This window comes from Taudactylus pleione, unplaced genomic scaffold (assembly GCF_031769625.1).
Source record: "Taudactylus pleione unplaced genomic scaffold, aTauple2 ptg000495l, whole genome shotgun sequence".
NCBI classification, from domain to species: domain Eukaryota; kingdom Metazoa; phylum Chordata; class Amphibia; order Anura; family Myobatrachidae; genus Taudactylus; species Taudactylus pleione.
The window spans coordinates 1582549-1589493 of NW_028284897.1; the positions used below are offsets into that span (position 1 = coordinate 1582549).

Below are 6945 nucleotides of genomic sequence, written 5' to 3' on the forward strand. Positions count from 1 at the left end.
CATCACACACCCATAACAGGTTACGCTCAGCTAGGCCCTGACAAATGAGATATCACATGTCACACACCCATAACAGGTTACGCTCAGCTAAGCCGCTGTACAAATGAGAGATATCACACGTCACACCCACAACAGGTTACGCTCAGCTAGGCCCTGACAAATGAGATATCACATGTCACACACCCACAACAGGTTACACTCAGCTAGGCCCTGACAAATGAGATATCACATGTCACACACCCATAACAGGTTACGCTCAGCTAAACCGCTGTACAAATAAGAGATATCACATGTCACACACCCATAACAGGTTACACTCAGCTAAACCGCTGTACAAATGAGAGATATCACACATCACACACCCATAACAGGTTACGCTCAGCTAAACCGCTGTACAAATGAGAGATATCACATGTCACACACCCATAACAGGTTACACTCAGCTAAACCGCTGTACAAATGAGAGATATCACATGTCACACACCCATAACAGGTTACACTCAGCTAAGCCACTGTACAAATGAGAGATATCACATGTCACACACCCATAACAGGTTACACTCAGCTAAACCGCTGTACAAATGAGAGATATCACACATCACACACCCATAACAGGTTACGCTCAGCTAGGCCCTGACAAATGAGATATCACATGTCACACACCCATAACAGGTTACGCTCAGCTAAGCCGCTGTACAAATGAGAGATATCACACGTCACACCCACAACAGGTTACGCTCAGCTAGGCCCTGACAAATGAGATATCACATGTCACACACCCACAACAGGTTACACTCAGCTAGGCCCTGACAAATGAGATATCACATGTCACACACCCATAACAGGTTACGCTCAGCTAAGCCACTGTACAAATAAGAGATATCACATGTCACACACCCACAACAGGTTACACTCAGCTAAGCCGCTGTACAAATGAGAGATATCACATGTCACACACCCACAACAGGTTACACTCAGCTAGGCCCTGACAAATGAGAGATATCACGTCACACACCCACAACAGGTTACACTCAGCTAGGCCCTGACAAATGAGAGATATCACATGTCAAACACCCACAACAGGTTACACTCAGCTAGGCCCTGACAAATGAGATATCACATGTCACACACCCATAACAGGTTACGCTCAGCTAAGCCACTGTACAAATAAGAGATATCACATGTCACACACCCACAACAGGTTACACTCAGCTAAGCCGCTGTACAAATGAGAGATATCACATGTCACACACCCACAACAGGTTACACTCAGCTAGGCCCTGACAAATGAGAGATATCACGTCACACACCCACAACAGGTTACACTCAGCTAGGCCCTGACAAATGAGAGATATCACATGTCACACACCCACAACAGGTTACACTCAGCTAGGCCCTGACAAATGAGAGATATCACGTCACACACCCACAACAGGTTACACTCAGCTAAGCCGCTGTACAAATGAGATATCACATGTCACACACCCACAACAGGTTACACTCAGCTAAGCCGCTGTACAAATGAGAGATATCACATGTCACACACCCACAACAGGTTACACTCAGCTAGGCCCTGACAAATGAGAGATATCACATGTCACACACCCACAACAGGCTACACTCAGCTAAGCCGCTGTACAAATGAGATATCACATGTCACACACCCACAACAGGTTACACTCAGCTAAGCCGCTGTACAAATGAGATATCACATGTCACACACCCACAACAGGTTACGCTCAGCTAGGCCACTACAAATGAGAGATATCACATGTCACACACCCACAACAGGTTACGCTCAGCTAAGCCACTGTACAAATGAGAGATATCACATGTCACACCCACAACAGGTTACGCTCAGCTAAGCCATTGTACAAATGAGAGATATCACAAGTCACACACCCACAACAGGTAATGCTCAGCTAAGCCGCTGTACAAATGAGAGATATCACACGTCACACCCACAACAGGTTACACTTAAGCAAAGCCGCTGTACAAATGAGAGATATCACATGTCACACACCCACAACAGGTTACACTCAGCTAAGCCGCTGTACAAATGAGAGATATCACAATTGGACTCGTATTCACTGCAATTATATACTAGAAAAGAACAGGCTCTTTACACATATCAGCAGTTTGCTATAATAACATATTATGTTATGTACATAACCAAATTGGTGATAGTCCTTATATGCACTATCCTGATACACAGGTAACACAAAAGTATATACATGCAATAGCAATCAGCAAGCATTTGCAATGTATGTGTACCTTTGGCAGTAGTGGGCATTCAAAGGCAAACAATGAGAGACATGAAACAAAGTGCATCAGGGAGGGACCCTCGTGTGACAAAGGCGAAAATAAAGAGAATACAACAATAAACAAAGGTGCAAAATACACAATATATTAAACGGCTGTTCCCCAGGAACCCATCCCAATTAGTTATCTCAATGAATATATAATAGTTAGAGGCGTACCTCCATTCTACCCGGGAGAATACGATACAAACCTTTTAATCTATCAGATGTGAAAATCAGAGGCTGTGCACTTATAGGTCAGGGATCTACTTTCCAATGTCTTACTGAGTATAGGAGGAAGAATGAGAGTCACTGGCACATAGAGAACAGTGCAGACGGCTTCTGCTGTTAGTGTCTGGACACTCTGACATCCCTGATGCACGTAGTAGCGCAGGGAATCAGGTGACGGCAACTAATGAGAGAGCAGTGAGAAGATAAAGTAAAAGATTCCTGTAGCTGATCTCTCCCAAGGAATAGGTTTGCGGTGTGGGGGTCCGCAGTGCGCATTGAGGTACCCCCCTATCTGGCTGGCTGACTTGCGTTTTGCCAGAGGCTTTGTCAGCTAAGTTGTTGGCACTGTGTATGAGAGCTGTTGGTGAGTGCGCACTCTGTACAGCAGTTACTAATTCCTGTGTATCGGGCTTTGAGCTGGCTACCGAGCAGCAAACACAAATCCAGCTACTGCATGAAGATGAGGGAAATAAGAAAAGGTGGCAGATCGTGGAGTTTTTCACAGCTTCAAGTGATATTGAGGCATTCTTGTGCACTTTTGAACGTACCGCCGCCCGATTAAAGTGGCCAGAGGAGGAATGGGCTGCCCGGTTAGCTCCCTGTCTCACAGGGGAATCACAGCAAGCCTATACTGAGACTGACAATAGCGGAGGCTAGCTCATATCATCCTCTAAAGCAGGCCATTCTTAGCAGGATCGAGGTGATTGGCCCCAGTAAAGCTCAGGAGTTCCATGATTGGCGGCTGAACCCCTCTGTGCCTCCCAGAGTTCAACCGGCTAAGCGTGAAAGGGTGGTTACAGCCAGAAAAACATGCAGCGCTATGCATAGTAGAAATTGTTGCCTTAGACCATGCTATACGGTTATTAGACCATGGGGTACAACACTGGGCCCTGCAAGCTGACCCCCAGACATTTGAGGAGTTAGCTGTGGTAGTTGAGCGGCATTCTACCTTCGGAAAATTAACCAAAACTAAGCAAGGGTGGCAACCAGTGCCGAAGCCCAGAACCCAGGTACCCATTGCTAAGGACAAAACCCTGTTTCCTGTGGTGTGTTTCAACTGCGGTGCGTCCTGTCATATGCGGCGGGACTGTCCAAAACAGGATGAAACGATGGACTGCAGCTCTGGGAAAGTAACCCAATCTATGGTCAGCATGGCTGCTGAGACCATCTCTCCGGCAGAAACCACCCTGTTCTGTATGATGGTACAAGTGAATGGCCGGCAGATCTGGGAACTAGTTGATACTGACTAGATTAGAATATGACTAGCCATAACGTAAACATTAATATTTAGACATATAACACACATAAATACCGTATATAAAAAAAATGTATTGGTTGTACGTATTTTTTTTTATATGCGGTATTTGTTGGTATTTATGTATGTGTTACATGTCTAATTATTAATGTTTACATTATGGCTAGTCATATTCTAGTCAATAAATATACATTGCATATAAAATATACTAATAAATGTATATATATTTTTTAGTGAACATCAGACCCCCCGATTATTCTATTTTTATTTAATAATAAATGGTGTCGTATTAGCGCAAATAGACCTTTCTCTTTGTAATTCATGAGAAGGGGGCAACAGTATAAGAGACAGGGGATGGGTGAGACGTCCACCACTATCCAGAAAGACGTCATTTTTAACCTCTCCTCCTACGATCTGTCCGATAGTGAATATAGTTTATTATCTAAAGGACTATCGTTTGTACCCAACACAAATTTTGATGAATTTACATGGAATATTGGGAAACGTGAACTAACATGCAAGTTGAAGTTAAAAGAATTAAGGATGAGAAAACATTAACTACAAACCCGATCCCACAACAGCTAAAAAATTTAAAAATAAATCATCGTTTGAGCCTCAGTCACACAATCTGAGTATAAAAACTTTTTCTAGTTTATTGGAACCGGAAGTAAAAAACAATATGAAAATAATACCACCACCACATCCTAATTTGTCTACATTGGAACGGCAGGCCTTAAACAATCTGTCACGCAACAATAAACCGATAATTCGCCCCGCTGATAAGGGGGCGCCATTGTACTTCAAGATTTAGCAGACTATAACAAAGAAATTGTGCGACAATTACCGGAACCATTGGTTTATAAGAAACTTAGTGGCGATCCAACTAACATCTGTAAGAAAAAGCTGTTTAATACTCATAACTAATACATTAGCAGTGGATTGTGGTCTTGTTACTGAACAAATCAAAGAAATATTGTTACCAGAATTTCCTCGAGTACCAACTCTACTATCCCTAAAATAAATAAGGGCTTAGACCCGCCTCCAGGTCGCCCAATTGTGTCAGCCCAAGGCTCTTTATTTCAGCCCACAGTGACATTTTTGGACTCTCTACTTCAACCATTAATTAAAAAATAACCTACATTTCTTTTGGATACAACTAGATTGTTGAATAAACTGGGTACACTATCAGAACTTCCTGATGAAGGTTGGTTCTTTAGTGTTGATGTTACCAATCTATATACCATAATTCCGCATGACATGGGCCTTATGTCTTAAGATTTTTTTTACACCAAGAAAGTAATTATGACATGACACAAATTGAGATTACACTTTATTTGATTTGCTTTTGAATAATAATTATTTTGTGTATGATGACCATTTTTTTCTTCAAACTCAAGGCTGCGCTATGGGTTCTGATGTGGCTCCGTCATATGCAAATATATTCATGTTTGCAGTTGAACATCAAATATTGTTTTGCAAATAAGAAAATGGTTGATCAAATTTTACTGTTTAGTAGATTCATATATGATCTCTTAATTCTTTTGTGTGGAGATAAACAAATTATTTGTGATCTGACAGATGATCATAATAGCTCAGACAGCCTAGTGAAATTCACATATCAATTTAGTTGTAATAATATTGATTTTCATGATGTAAACCTTGTAATTCTAAATAAGCATATTAAAACCACCGTATATTCCAAACCTACCGATCACAACACATTTTTGAAAGCTCAAAGTTATCACCCTGGGAGACTTATCAATGGCTTACAATATTCCCAGTTGATTCGGATTAGACGAATAAATAGTGATATAGGCACAGCGGAACTACAAATTGACTCATTAATAAAAAAAAAATCTAAAAAGGGGATATGATAGAAATAACCTGTATACATGTAAAAATAAAGTATTAGCTCTGGAAAGACAAACATTACTGCAGAAACCAGACTGTAGAAGAAGATCTAGCAAAATTTCCATGGGTTAATAAATACCATTCTGCTTCATATATTATCAACAAAATGGCTAAAAAGGTTTGGTTTAGTGCACTCAGATGAGGCAGTTCATGTGTCCGATTATAATTTATTGCCTTGTTATACCAGAGGCCGTAATCTCAGAGACATTTTAATAAAAACTGAAATTTCAACTAAAGTGCAGTGAAACAATACTTTCTGCGCAGAACTAAATTAGACTGCTTTAAATGTACATGCATTAAGTGCCAGTATTAACTGGGGATACATTTGCACACCCCCATACAGGTAAAATGTTTAAAATATGACATTACTTTAATTGTGATTCAACTTTTGTAGTTTATCGAATAATTTATCCATGTGGGCTGAACTATATCAGTAAAACTGAACAAAAATGTAAAGAACGCATGGAACAACATAGAGCGGCTATTCGTGCCGCACTTACAAGTGGTGGGAGCAAACTGTTGCTCGCCACTTCCAGGAATTTAAACATGCGCTAAGAAGTCTCAGATATTGAATGATTGAGTTTCCATCGTTAAGAGGTGGGAATCGCCCTCTTAAGTTATTATAGAGGCGAGATGGATACATCACCCTAAAGGATTGAATGATAGTATCCCATATTCATGTTTCCAATAAAATTACAAAGTGTATTTTTGTGAAGCGACGTAACCATTAAACTATAGGACATATGTTTTATGATATTACATTGTATGGTGACTATAAGCCTCATCTCTGCTACAATGTATATTTTTGTATAGCTATGTTACTTGATTTTGCTGTTCCTTTAACTTTGTAACCATGGTGATGGGTAAACACTTCTGTATCATTGTAGTGTTCTTTGTTGATGAGGTCTACAATGAGCACGCTGCTGGGGCGGGAATGTGATCCCAGCCTGGAAGCCACCATTACACTTGGTTGATAAGGTATATAAGGTATGTTGTTGTGTTACTTATTTATCCTGATGACAATATGATAAATATATTGAAATGTTGAGAAAGTATCTCCGTAGCTGTGATCATTTCTAGTTTATGCCTGGAGTGCCGCACCTTTATGGTTATTATCTCAGTATTTGTGAGGGCACCTGCAGTAGCATTGAAAGCAAATTGGAGTGCCAGACCTTGAACTGATTTATATATATATATATATATATTACAGTATAATATTGTACAATGGGGATTGAAATGAGGACTCCA

The 6945-nt window shown here is 40.7% G+C and overlaps 1 protein-coding gene across 1 annotated transcript in view; it reads left to right on the forward strand.

Moving 5' to 3' along the window:
* LOC148502505 (uncharacterized) overlaps positions 1-6945 on the forward strand; it is a 346350-nt gene that overhangs the window by 256418 nt on the left and 82987 nt on the right. The gene's annotated exons all lie outside the window — the stretch shown is intronic.